Source organism: Lissotriton helveticus, chromosome 6, assembly GCF_964261635.1.
Source record: "Lissotriton helveticus chromosome 6, aLisHel1.1, whole genome shotgun sequence".
Taxonomy (NCBI): domain Eukaryota; kingdom Metazoa; phylum Chordata; class Amphibia; order Caudata; family Salamandridae; genus Lissotriton; species Lissotriton helveticus.
Genome location: NC_136067.1, coordinates 312,715,168 through 312,730,283, shown reverse-complemented (window position 1 = coordinate 312,730,283; position 15,116 = coordinate 312,715,168).

Below are 15,116 nucleotides of genomic sequence, written 5' to 3'. Positions count from 1 at the left end.
CCCTTTCACACAGGTATCTGCTTGAAAGGGCCTACAATGGGTGTTGCTGTGGGTATTCCACTGCAACACCCATTGCTTTTTGACACTGCCCCAGATTTACAAGGATGTGCGAATCTCAGGCAGCGCCAAAAACTAACACCATGCAAAGGCAGGCTTTAGAATGGCAATACTAGGAAAAATACTTTTATTTCTCCCCAATTTAGCTTTTTCTATGTGTGCTGCATTCTGCAGAACACATGGAAAAAGCAAAATGCCATGAATGATTGTTTATGTGCAGGGAGGGTTCCCTTCCTGCACATGAACTATCAACAAATAATGACAATTTGCTACTTCTATGTGTGCTGCAGCACACATAGAAGTAACAAATCGCCATTATGGATTGTTTATGTGCAGGAAGGGACACCTTCCTGCACACAAACAATCATCCCCTGCACTGCAGCCCCCCTTGCACTATGGTGCAAGGGTGCCTCCATGGCGCTAGGCAGCTAATTTTAGCACCAGTGCCAGGGGAAACGCAAGGGTATGCCATATTGTTGTAAATACGCCGCATCCCTTCATTTTGGCAATGTATGAGCACAGAGCTGTCAAATTTGGCACAGCTCCACGCTCCTACATTTCCTTGTACATATGCCCGATTAACTGCTAAGGAAAAAAAAAGGCTTGGGTATTTTAAAAGTAAGGTGGTGAAACAAATGAATTGCCTGCATACGTGCATACATAGCACTTGTGGAGGATTTGCTTGTAGATTATTTAAAACCTCTGGACATGTTTTTGTTGAGCTCATCAGTTAAAGTTGCCCAACTCTTTTTCTTGCTTCCTTCCATGTCCGCTTCACTATAACAATAAGCAACTGTAGTTGAGTCTAGCATGTAATATGTTTAATTAGTTCTGCTCAGAGGTGATGTCACAAAACCTTGCAAAAGGTTGTTCTAAAAATCATTACTACTAATAATAGTAAAAATAATTTAAAAGTTTGTTCTATTTTCAGATTTCACTACCAGTTGAATTAATACAGAGGCCTAATTATAGAAAGAGTGAAGTAGTGTGATTGCTACTTAACCATAAAGATATTCTATTGCTATGACATTAGCGTGTTTTATAATACTGGTTTTAACCTGTGTCCTACAGGAGATATCCTGCTGATATTTATAAATTGGCATTCAATTTCACCTTAAACATGTGTTCAAAACATGATATTATTTAAAGGCATTATGTTTTGCAATAATTTTAATACCAGAGAGCATAGCATGTTTTATGATGACGCTTCTCTAATTGAAGAAATGTTTAATCTTTTTAATATTGCAAGAAATATGGATTGTTGTCATTCTTTTGCATAATGCCTATGTGGACATTCACCACTGCCCTTCTCTAATCGAATCAGGCTTTCTATTGTGAGATCTGGTAGAGTCTACTACTTCATGGATCTAGTATATCCTACAAATTAGGAAAGTCTTTTTGCCACCGAGGTCATTATTCAGTCCAGTGATAGTTTTGATTGCACCATTGGTTTAAGGTGGCATCCGAGGATACCGAGATAACATGCAAATTAAGGGCAACGTTCTACCATCTCAGTCATTTTGAACTATGTATTGTATTTATTTACAGTAGTCAATCAGGTTTAATTATAGACGCTGGACCCTGGTGAGGTACATGGCAATGGACATTTGCAGGCCCTTGTTTTAAAACATCTTCATTTAAGCTCTATTTAGATTTTTACTTTCATTGGGGCCCTTCGTTATCATGTACCATTTTTACTATTGACATTGACCCACTGTTCATACTTTAGCAGTGGCTTATTCCAGTCATGTGTATGACATACAGCTGTATCTATGTGGCTCCAGCAACAAAGAATCCATGCATAGTATTCAATCTAGCCTATTTTATCAACACCAATAGAAAGTGAAGGAAATCAAGACAAAATTTGCCCCATTCTATTTGGATGATGCTATCTTACGCCAGGGTTCTAGGAATGATTGTTTGCTAAAGTTACAAAATACATATTACAATATATAACAAGCAGGTCTGTTAATCCAGACAACATTGTTTTAAAGTTCAGCAAAAAGGTGCGACAGGGTCAACTATCAATATTACATCTGGTCTTGCCACAAACTAGGTCTTAAGGGACAAAAGAATCATCATTAATAATTAGGAAGGTATTGATAAAACTTACACAAATTGACAGATTTTGTCAGAGAAGAATATGATATATAATTTCCTGTCACAAAATGTCCAATAAAGGCTATAAAACAGATGAATTTGGAGGGGTAGGGAATCACCCCAAATATGTTGAAAAGTTTGGGCATCATCTCAACATTTTGAAGAATTTGTACAGGGTTCACTCTGTGTTGGGCACTTGTATATTTCAAAATTCCAGCATTATATTCTTAATATTAGGCAAATTTGAATGTCTTGGATAAAGAAATGCCAAAAGAGGGTGCCATATGGCCATGTAGCATCAAGTTGACAGTGGCACAAACAGTTTCCTGACACATTTTAGGTTAAAAAGACTTACTATTTGTAATCTCTACAAATAAAACAATTATGGTAAGGACATCCACTGTTTCAATGCCTTGTACATAATCAACTCAGGAAAATATATGTTCGAGGCATGTGAGCTGTCGATCACATGCTTTGCATACTCCTGCCATCTAATGTTGGGTCTGGATGTTTGCAAGTTGTTTTTGTTCGAAGAAGTTTTTCCAGTCACGAGGCAGGTGACTCTTCCTTTCGGTGATAGTGCGTATGGGCATCGACTTCATTGGTAAATAGTTTTTTTCCGCCATCAGTTTTGGACAGGTATTGCTGCGCTCCGCTTCGGGATCGATCCTCGGGTTCCCCCTTGATGCGTACTTCTCTCTACCTCGACGGTATTGTTTTCGAATGCGCTTTCTCTTTCCCCATTTCGATTCGAATTTCAAAACTTCAACATTTCAATAGGAAGATGTGCAGGTGGCCTTCTGGCCCATCCACGTCCGTTCTGCTCCTCATTGATGGAGCAGTCTCCATTTAAATTCTGTCCCCTGTGCCACTTTAAATATCTGCATACGGACTCTCATCCGGTGTGCAATTTGTGCTTGTCCCCCGAGCACAAAGAGCAAGACTGCAATGCGTGCGAGAAAACTCTCCTTTGTCGTCGGGCTTGATGTCAAGAGATGCAGCGGCAGCGGTTGGATGTCACACTGGACCACTTTGTCAAAGATTCCGAACAAGAAGATGTATCAGCTGCAGAGGAAGAGCTGTCTTCAGCTGAGTCTGACTCTGGATCAGACTTACAGATCGACCTCTATAACGATGATGTGCCTCAGGTACAAGGGGACATGAATAATGAAGACACCTTCTCCCCCCTACCACTGTCCCTGAAACATCTAAGGCTTCGGCACCACCTCCGCCTCAAGACCAAGGTCAGCACCGAGAAGCGGTTTCTCACGCTCTGCCTCATGGCTCAGCCCCGAAACACTTTGAAATGCCTTCAGCCTCGGAACCGAGTCGGCCAAAGCCAACTTCTGAGCAAAAGCCTTCGAGCTCAAATCCCAAGATGGGTCCCGAACCCAAACCTTCGGAACCCAAACCTTCGACACCGAAACCCAAGGAACAGCCTTCTGAATCGAAACCCTCAGCACCGAAAGGACATTCCAACTTGGCTCCATAAGCTTTGGAGCCGAAAAGCAAAAACTTGTCTACAACACAACCGGATCCAAACATAGACACTGTACCTCCTAAATTGGATCTGAAACAGAAAAAACTGTATATTCACCCTGACTCAAAGAATATCCATGCTATACCACCATCTAAGCACAAGCTTTCTTAATTTGAAGGAAAAAAATGTAGGCACTAGTCCTTTCCATACACTTCAAACTCCTACTCCTCCTCCTCCCTCTCCACCACAGCTGGATCCATTACAGATTACACCCAGTCACTTTCCTCCACCTCAATTTGACGATACTGACGATGATGATGCACAGTTACCAGATCATACACAACTGATCCTACACAGGATACAGACCCAGATCTTTATCCTGTCAGGCCATCTCCACCTGAGGACAATCGGTCATACCAGCAACTGACTTCTAGAGCAGCAGAATACCATAGGGTGAAGTTACATAAAGAGTCTTTAGTGGAATATTTTCTCTTGGAGTGGTGTGGCTCACTGGTTAGAGGCGGCAGACCCGGAAGCAGGGAACGGCCTGGGACCAGGGTTCAATTCCTGATGCGGCAGGGTCGTGGACCAGGGTCAGTGGACTTGACAATTCTCGCCTCGGTGCCTACTCTAACTAGGGATCACACTCGGCAACTCTGGGCTCATCTCTAAACCGGCCCCCCACAGATGCCGGGGATGCCTGGTTTCACCTTGGAGATACCCAGAAGGGACCATCTCACAGGGAAAGCCAGGACGGGTTCCCCAGCGGTCTTCAGCGCCGGGACGCTTACGGGCAGCTGTGCGCTTTGCAAGTCCCACACATTCACATTTACATTTACATCTTTGACACTTGACTCTATAGTTGTATCAAATGCTAGAAAGAGAGCTAACTCTCAAGCATCTTGGGATGACCCTCACCAGATAAAGAATCAAAGCTTATCGATGCTTCAGGCAAACATGTAGCTGCGCAAGCAGCTAATCAGTGGTGTACTGCTAATAGGGTTTACTAGCAAGATACTATGAAGCCCACGATGACAAAATGGAACAATTACTTCAGTTTCATCCAGAGAAGCATAAGGCAAAGGCTCAGGATTTAGTCCAAGGCAAACTAATTTCTAATGCCTCTATGAGATGAGCTCTAGATGCAGCGTACACTGCAGATAGAGAGGTAAATACTAGCATCTTACTACAACAACATGCATTGTTACTGTCATCAGGATTCAAACCTGAAGTCCAAAAATCCATCCTGAATGTACCTTTTGATAAAAAACATATTTTTGGCCCTGAAGTCGATCTAGCTCGCGAGAAAATAAAAAAAGACATTGATGTAGTAAAATCGATGGGAGCGCTTCAGTCTCCCTCAAATAGAGGTTCCTTACGGCGCTCTTTTCATAGGGGAGGGTCCAAGTCCACAGGCACTGACCAGAACACTTCCTCCTACAAAGGCAATTCCCAATCATCTTTCACAAGATGATTTTTCAGAGGAGGTTATAGGGGAAATAGTTCCAGGTGCAGAGGTTAAAACACCACACCTCGCACTTCCACTTCCTCCAGTAAACAGTGACTTCCCAACCCTTCCCTCCGACTATTTCACACCTGTCGGATTAAGACTTCAAGACTTTCTCCCCATTTGGAAATCAATAACAATCGACAAATGGGTGCTTGGAATTATCCAACATGGTTATTGCCTCGAGCTTATCAAAAATCCTCCAAACACTTGCTTCAATAAGAAGTTCAATCTTTATTACTCAAAGGGGCTATAGAATCAGTCCCACTTCAGTACAAAGGGTCAGGGGTTTATTCCCTTCACCTTCTGATTCCCAAAATGGATGGCCCCTTGGGACCTATTCTAGATCTGAGAGTTAAACAAATACATATTTTCAGAGCACTTTCATATGGTAACTTTTCAACAAGTACTTCCCCGCTTGCAGCAGGCGACTTTATGTCTACTCTAGATCTAAAAGACTCCTACTTTCATATTCCAATTCATCCCACTCATCGCATGTAACTCAGTTTTGTGAATGCAGGCAAACATCAGTTCAAGATACTTCCATTTGTGTCACCACAGCCCCCAGAGTGTTCATCAAATGTCTTGCAGTAGTACCCGCTCATCTCAGAAGACAAATTAAACATGTCTTTCCTTCCCTATCAAAGCGGGCACTTACCACAACTGTATACTACACACTCAGACAACAGTAACCTACTTCATCAGTTGGGTTTCACAATAAATACACAAAAATCTCACCTGTGTCCGGCACAAGTACCATCTTATCTGGGAGCTTCCCTCAACACTCTAAAAGCTCTAGCCACTCCTAATGTAGCCAGGATTCACAATATTCAGGCCACAATATTACAATTTCAACCCAATCGATCATTACGAGCCAGAGTCTTAATGCAACTGCTGTAAATGATGGCATCCTGCATTGCAATTGTACCTCATACCAGGCTTCACATGCATCCTCTGTAAGAATGTCTAGCTCATCAGTGGAATCAATCACAGGGTCTATTAACTGATCTAGTGTTGGTAGACAGCCGCACCCATCACTCTCTGCAGTGGTGGAATCCTCAAAGCTTAGCAGACGCATTGTTAACACATTGTGGTGCCCATCTTCAACATTTCATAGTACAGGGGCTGTGGTCAGACCATCACAAATGTGTCTACACATCAACTACCTGGAGCTTCTAGCAGTGTTCCTAGCACTCAAAGCTTTTCTCACCCAACTTGTAGGCAAGACTGTCTTAGTTCGCACAGACAACATGACAGATATGTACTTCCTACAGAAACAGGGAGGGACACACTCTCTCCAGCTGTTGCGCCTTGCACAAAGCATTTGGAATTGGGTGATTCACCACAAAAGTCTATCTCCTAGCAGAACACCTTCCAGGAGTAGACAATCAGATTGCAGATCTGCTCAGCAGAAGCAGGCAGCAAGTACACGAGTGGGAACTTCATTCCCAAGTACTTCTTCCCTACTTTGGGATTTCCACAGATAGATCTGTTTGCCACAGTACGCAACGCAAAATGCCCAAACTTCGCATAAAGGTTCCCACACCCAACATCTAAAGGCATTTTCGGGAGAACTGTTACACTCCATATAGTTCTTTGTAGGAAAATTGGCAAGATATGAAACAACATGTTAATCAATCAATCAGGGGGTTGTATAGCACGACTACTCACCCATGAGGGTCTCAAGGCGCTGAGTGGGGAGGGGCTGCTAATCTGTCTGTGAGTGGAGGTTCAGTAGAAGAACCAGATCTTGAGATCCTTCCTGAATTGGGTCAGTGACGGGGATTGCCTGAGGTGGAGGTACAGGGCGTTCCAGGTCTTGGTGGCGAGGCAGGAGAAGGATCTTCCTCCGGTTCTGATCTTATGGATCCGTAGGACCGTGGTCAGGGCAAGTTGGGCAGGAGCAAAGTTTTCTGGTAGGTTTGTGAAATGAGAGGCGGCAGTTTAGATATGCTGGTCCTATGTCATGGAGAGCTCTGTAGCATGTGTGAGGAGCTAGAAAGTGATTCTCTTGTTGACTGGGAGTCAGTGGAGTTGTCAAAGGTGTTCAGTGATGTAGCTGTGGCTTGGGATGTTCAGGACCAGTCTGACTGCGTTGTTTTGAGCATTCTGTAGTTTCTTGAGCAGTTTCTGGGTGACACCACCGAAGATGGGTTGCCGTAGTCGAATCTGCTGGTGATTAGTGACTGGGTGACCGTCTTTCTCAATTCTGTGGAGATCCATCTAAAGGTTTTTCGAAGTAGGTGAAGTGTGTAGTAGCAGGATGAGGGTACAGTGTTGATCTGGTGGTTCATTGTGAGCGATGAGTCCAGTATGATGCAAAGGTTACGTGAGTGGTCCGTGAGGGTGGGGGGGTTCCTAGTAAATGTGCCACTAGGAGTCATCACAGGCTGAGAGGGCGGTTCGCAGGATGAGTAGTTCAGGCTTGACAACGGCTTTGCCTTGGTTGAGGGGGGAGCGAATGTCATCAGTGGCAGCGAGGAGTGTGGTCTCGGTGCTGTGGTTGCTTAGGAAGCTGGATTGGGAGATGTCCAGGACCAGGTTCTCTTCGATGAACTCGGAGAGTTGGGCATTGAGAGACTTCTTGATGACCTTGGCTGGGAAGTGGAGAAGGGATATGGGTCTGAAGTTCTTGAGGTATGTCGGCTCAGTGGATGGCTTCTTTAGCAGGGGGTTGATCTCAACATGTTTCCAGTAGTCAGGGAAGGTGGTGGTCTCAATGGAGCCGATGATGGTGTGGCAAAGCTCAGGGGTGATGGAGGTGGCTGTTCTATGGCTTGAGTCTTATGGGGCTCTGGATTGGATGCTCTTCATGGACTTGAGTGTGCCATTTGTGGTGAACGGAGTCCAGTTGAGTAGGATCTGTTGGGATGTGGTATGGTTGCGTGCGATGGTAACGGGCATTGTGGTAGGTTCTTGGGTGCTGAAGCTGTCCTAGATCTGCCTGATATTGTGGTGGAAGAAGGAGACACATTTTTTGGGAGGGTGGGAGGTCTATAGTCTCACTGTTGGGCCAGGCAAACTCCTTGACAATAGCAAAGAGTTATTTGCTGTTGTGTGTGTTGTTGTTCATTCTGTCTTGGAGGCCCATTTTCTTTGTGGTTTTGAGGAGAAGGTGGTATGTCAGCAAAACACACAAGATGATGAACGGAACGTTGCACAATGGTAAATCATTCACCCCCAGTCACAGATCCATAACGATGGATTAAACCCAGATCTATGACTGGGGGTGAATGTTTTGCCATTTTGCAACATTCCGTCCATCATCTTGTGTGTTTTGCTGTTCACCCTATGTGGGAAGGGTATGCCCAGACGTGGCTCCCTTGCTCACTACGCCACTGAAGTCAAGCTATCCTGGCTGAAGACGGCTGATAGCCAGAAACCGTTCCTAGGATGCTTGATTATGGTCCAGGGAAGACATGGCTTGGCAGTTCGGGCTGGACTGTTCCCATGAGGCACAGGGTCAAGACTGATTTGCATATGGCCTTGTCTGAACTGGGGTGGCTTGGTGAGCAAAATTACGATGGATTAAACCCAGATCTGTGACTGGGGGTGAATGTGTTGCCATTGTGCAACATTCCGTCCATCATCTTGTGTGTTTTGCTTTTAATCATTACATTCGCCCTTTAGCAAACATTTCAGAAAAATCCGTGTTGGCCATTTTTACATATGCGGATGATACGCAGAATATTTTCTCTTTGTCATCTGCTCAACATCTTGATCCTTCTGCACTTAAACTTGGTCTGCGTAACATCTCCTTGTGGATGTCTAGCAATGCTTTAAGTCTGAATGGCTCTAAATCTGAGGTGCTCATCCTGGGGAAAAATCCTGAGCTTTGGGGAGCCAACCACTGGCCTGTATCTCTGGGACCTTTACCAACGCCGGTTCCTAAGGTTAAGAACCTGGGATTCTCCATTGATAGCAAGCTCTCTCTCGCTACTCAGATCTCGGGAGTCACCGTGGCCTGCTTTGCGGTCCTCAAGTGATTAAAGAACATTCTCTGGCTAATTCCATCTGCAGCTCAAAGGACTGTCCTGGAGGCTTTGGTGATCTTCAGACTTGATTACGACAATGTATTGTATCTGGGTGAGGACAAGACCCCTGTACGCCATCCCCAGCTCATTCAGAATGCAGCTGCCCACCTACTTTTTTAGGTTGCCTCGCTACGCCTCCATCTCCCCTTTGCTCTATCAACTTCACTGGCGCTGGGTTGGCAAGCATATTGAATTTAAGGCTTTCTGCTACATGTTTAGAGCTCAGCAGGGCCTGGCCCCGCATACATACTCAATCTTGTCAAGCCCTATTGACCATCTCGCAATCTAAGATCTGCCAATCTTTTCCTTCCCTCAGTCCCTAGAGTACGGCTGGCCGTATGGGTGGGCGTTTGTTTTCCTTCCTGGGACCAAAATTGTGGAACTCTCTTCTGAAAGAACTCAGGAATTGTCAATCCCTCTTTGCCTTCCGTAAAAAGCTTAAGACTTTTTTTTTTTAACCAGGCCTAATGCCAACTGAGCTTCCAGCTTGCTTGCTCCGCTGTCAGCGGCGGGAAACCCTGTTGGGTAGCTGTGCGCTTTATAAATCCTATAAATCTTTAAAATAATAAATAAGTCTGACTGCCTCCCATGCTACCTCCCCGTCATGTGTTCACATTCTACCCTTCTCCCATCACCTCATATATGAATGTGCTATTTGTATGGCATAATCCTAGCTAAAAGGCAGTTGAATGCTGTGCAGGGTCACAAGAAAACAGGAATTGTATTTGTATTGGACTTGTATTTATATAGCGCTTACTACCCCTGACAAGGAGTCAAAGCACTTTTTCGGCTAGTAGCACACTACTCCGGAACCCATAAAGGATTAGTGATAAATTAATATAGTGAAATATGAAAGTATTTGAGTGGTGGATATGTTAGTCAGTTATTTGGAGTAAGAAGGATAGCGGAGGGATAGAAGAGGGGAAAAGTTTTGCATTTATATACGCGCTTGCTACCCCTGATGATGTGTTGAAGTGCTTTTTTGGTGAGTAGCACACTACTCGGGAGCCCATAAGGAACATGAAGTCAATGAGTGATAGGAGAGGTAGCTGGGTTATGGGAGCAGAAATGAATGCTACTACATTGGATGTAGTGTTCTTTCTTAGATTGTTGGAGTGGTTCTGATGAGTACAGCAATGCAATTTTGGATCCCGGATGAATAGATAGATTTGGCCTGCTGCCTTGTTTTTCATTTTTTAGACTTTTTAGTTTTCATTCTGAAGGTATCGTAGCTGCTGGTGTGGCTACAGTGAACAGAGATGGTAAACTAGTCTGCAGGATAAGCTGGGTGCTGGTGGTGTTGACTTTGTAAATGTTTCAGCTGATTTTGAAGATGATGCAGGTTGGCAAGGGGTACCAAATGAGTTCCATCAAGATGGGGATGATGTGATCACATTTCTTCAGGCCCTGGATGAGAGATACTGGGGGAATATGATGCCCTCATAGAGGGCCAATGTAGAGTCTCTGAGGCCATAGAGAATTGTGTTACCAGCATCCAGAATTTAGGGTGTGAGAACCTGAACAGCAGTTCTGAAGTTACCTTCCAGAAGACATAGGGGCAGATTTATGAAGGCCTTGCGCCGCCGGTGCGTCATTTTTAACATGGGAAAAAGTGACGCACCGGCGGCGCAAGGCCTTCATAAATCTGCCCCATAGTTTCTCTTTATAAATGTGAAGTGGTACCAGGCCATCTTTGTTTATTTAACAATGTGTTCCTTGCGGGTGAGGTGGGTATTCAGAGTGAATCCAAGTGACTTGAAAGTTGGGGTTCAAAGCCATGACAGTTAATGTGATTGAGCCTGTTTGTGCTGCTTCTTTCTTGTTGTTGGCAAGTAACAAGATCTGTCTTGGTAGGGTTGTCTGGACCTCCAGGTCTGAATTAGGTGAAGACAGTGTTTAAGGGATTTGATGTCTGGAGTGGAGGAGAATTTCAAGTAGATGGGAAGCTGGAATTATTGTTTGGCATATCAACCTGTGAAGCATTTGCAAAAGAGCAGTGGGCACATCAGGGGTACATCAGAAGCTCTGAGAATGTCTGTGTGCTATCACATGTTTTTTCGACCCCATAAAAGTTGAATGCAGATGTGGGACACAGTCCTTGATAACAAGACAGTTTCACAAAATATGAGACTTTGGTCTAAATGCTTGCTCTGGGTAGTCACCTACGCCAGCATCTTTCAGGGTCCAAAAATGCAATTGAAGGTTCTCAATGTCAACATTCCAGTGTGCTGGGTTTGTTGGGGCATATTAGATGCTGTACGCTATATTACTGCTTTGGGCAGTGGCAGAGGGACATCACTGGATCACAGGGATTGTGCTCCACCAGTGGAAACCACTTTTCCTGCTACATGACTAAACACTTTCCAACATTGCAAATACCCTACTCTTCTTAATTCATTCAAGATGATAATGGGCACAACATATGAAGGATTCTGCTTTTAAGTGAATCGTCCCAATGGTATCCTCCTTTTTCACAGGTATATTGTCCTCTGATTTTTCGTCCATGGTGATTTGTGATGCATTATGTGTTATGATGTTTTTGTCTGTTTCCTTTACTGAATTCGAACTTGCCCTACTCATTGTTGAAATTTGCTTGCCTATTGTTCCTGGTGTCGGAAATTCTTATGTGCTTTCTTTTTCAGTTATATGCCCTCAGGAAGGGGAGAATGGTTACACCTTTATTTTTACCTCCAGCCAATGGCTTTTAGTATGGGACGCCTATATGCTTATGCTCTATTTAAACTCTGAACATGAAAGCTGTTCTAGAAATGTTTGCACTTACCTCTGCCTTTCTATGAGATAGGAATAGGAACAGATGTGCACCTAGTCACTGAGATGCAAGTAGGTTAAAGCAAGGGAAATATTGGCTCAATGGTAAGAGCTGTGGCACAACTTTTAGGGCCAACTGAGTCAACCAGTCAGGTGCAATGATCTTTAGTATCAATTGAACGGATTTAGAAAAAAAATCAAGTACAAGTAAGGAAGTGTAATCTCCTTGCTCTTCGTTGCACACACCAGCCATCAGGATTGTCACTTAAGGGTGTTTGTGGCTTTTATTTTTGTATATTGTAATATTGTGCCTTATATATTTTGTAAATATGTAGTTGGTCTCTCTGTCTGAAGAAACTCAGAAAGGCATGCCACCTGAAAATTAGCAGCCTCTTCAGTAGCATCTAGTAAAGGCTAACCGGAGTTTCAAATAAGTGACCAGCTTATTTTGTACATATTGCAGCCTGATTACACCATAGCTTAGGAGGCCACCATAAATCATAATCTCATAGTTAGATTCCATTAGGGGGGTCTTGTGACATGTACATACATATTGAGGAAGAATTTTAGCAAATGGCTTGTGGTTGACTAGAAAGTAGAAGCTCATTATCAAATCACTCAACTGAGGTTCTTCTCTATGGAGATCAAATCCTATAGCATTAATTCATTGAAAGGAAAAAGTGATGAAAGAGATAATTGATGTCACCTCTGGTTTAGGAACTACTGGTGAGAAACATGCTTCGCAATATCCAGGCTTCGATGTGTCTAAAGCCTTCACATAGCACCATATAGTCCATCCTATACTTTAGCCCCTGGCTGTGGGTCATACATCTCGAAATCTAGCTTAGGCATTCTGACATCCCTATGCATTGGCTCAAAATGAACATTCCAGAGGAACGGATAGAGGGCTAAGCTTCTAAGAAATTCAAAGCCATGCAATACTCTATGGCTAAAAAATAATGATTTTCCGTTTCTGCACCCTTATCTCTGAACGGAACCTATCCATTCTTTCGCATTCTGCAAACCCCGAATTACTCTTTGATGTGTGGACCACGTAGTCCACAAGAAAGAAAATAGACAACCAAGATGGCAGAACCATGACTATCATCTGTTCTATATCCTTAATAAAAAGAAACGGTGGTGAGTTCGATCCACTAGGGTGCCTAAAGCCAGTTTGTCCACAATGAACTTAACATTGGTTACACATTGAGTGGATTGGCGGTTGACATTTTGGATTTTTTAGTAGTGAATTCACTACTGCTTGCCTTTATACTCATGGCACCAGGTTTTATCAAGGGATTAATCAGTTCATTTGATTAGATCCCTAGCTTCTCCACCAGCCAGGATGTTATCAACGTGCTGGATGTGGCTGTAGAGCAGATGAAGAACAGTCCACCACTGCAAACACTAACAAATTTTACACTGAAAGGAATTGAAAGCATTGTAGGAGATGGCAATCTACAGGTGAGCTTAACCATGTTCATTGTCCATTGTCATTATTTCTTGTCAGAAAGAGGACTGGTTTGGATGGAAATATATTGGATTTAGAATTCTGACACAGCCAAATCAGTTTGGTGCACAAAATAGCATAGAGATATTTGGAAAACCTTGCAAGCGTTAAGGTAATATCAAAAGACACACAGATGATGGAATGCAGAGCAAATCAAGCATTTGCCCCCAGTCAATACATCTGGGTTACATCCATTGATATTTTGCTCACCATACCACCCTAGTTCAGATCAAGCTATATTAAAATCAGTCTTGACCCTGTGCCTCATTGGAATAGTCCAGACTGAACTGCCAAGCCAGGTCCTCCCTGGACCGGAAACAAGCATCCTCGGTCCAGTTTCGGGGCATTACCCCATGTCAGCCAGGCTAGCTTTAATCCCAGGGCGAAGTGAGCCTGGGACCCACATCTGGGCATGCCCGGTGCACTTAGGGTGAGAAAGCAAAAAACACACAGATGATGGATGGAATGCAGAGCACATTAAACATTCTCCCCCAGTCAAAATATCTGGATTAAATCTATTGTTATTTTGCTCAACATGCCACCCCCGTTTAGACCCAGCCATATGCAGATCAGTCTTGGCCCTGTGCCTCATGGGAACAATCCAGACCGAACTGCCAAGCCAGGTCCTCCCTGGACCAGAATCAGGGATCCTCGGACCAGTTTCTGGACATCACCCCTCATCAGCCAGGCTAACTTGAATCCATTGGCACTTGTTTCCAGTCCAGGGAGGACCTGGCCATGCATTTCAGGCTGGACTGTTCCCGTTGGGCTCAGCGTCAAGACTGAATTGCATATCGATGGGTTCAAACTGGAATGGTATGGGGAGCAAAAAAACTATGGGGCAAATGTACAAGTTCCTTGAGCCACTTGTGCGTCACTTTTTCCATGTTAAAAGTGACGCAAAACTGGCGCAAGTGGCTTGTAAATCGGCCCCTATGGATTTAGGCACAGATCTCTGCACTGGGGTGAATGTATTGCATTGTTCTGCAATCTGTCCATCAATTGTTCTTTTTGCATTTTTCACCCCGAGTGGGATAGGTATGCCCAGAAGTTTGTCCCGTGCTCTCCATGCCGCTGGAAGTCAAGCTATCCTGGCTGATGAGGGGTGAAACTCGGAAACCAGTTCTTGGATGCTTGTTTCCAGTCCAGGGAGGACCTGGCCTGGCAGTTCGGGCTGGACTTATCTCATTGTACACAGGGTCAAGACTGATTTGCATACGGCTGGGTTCAAACTGGAATGGCATGGGGAGCAAAAAAAAAACAATGCATTTAGGCCTAGATCTCTGTATCTAGGTGAATGTATGACATTGCTCTGCATTCTGTTCATCAATTGTTCTTTCTGCATTTGTCACCCCGAGTGGGACAGGTATGCCCAGACATGGGTCCGTGCTCTCCATGCCACTGGAAGTCAAGCTATAATTCTGATGAGGTGTGAAACCCCGAAACCGGTCCTAGGATGCTTGTTTCCAGTCTAGGGAGGACCTGGCCCAGCAGTTCACGCTGGACTGCTCCCATAGGGCACAGGATCAAGACTGATTTGCGTATGGCTGGGTTCAAACCGGAATACCATGGGGAGCAATAAAACGATGGATTTAGGCCCAGATCTCTGTACTCGGGTGAATGTATGACATTGTTCTGCATTCTGTTCATCAATTGCTC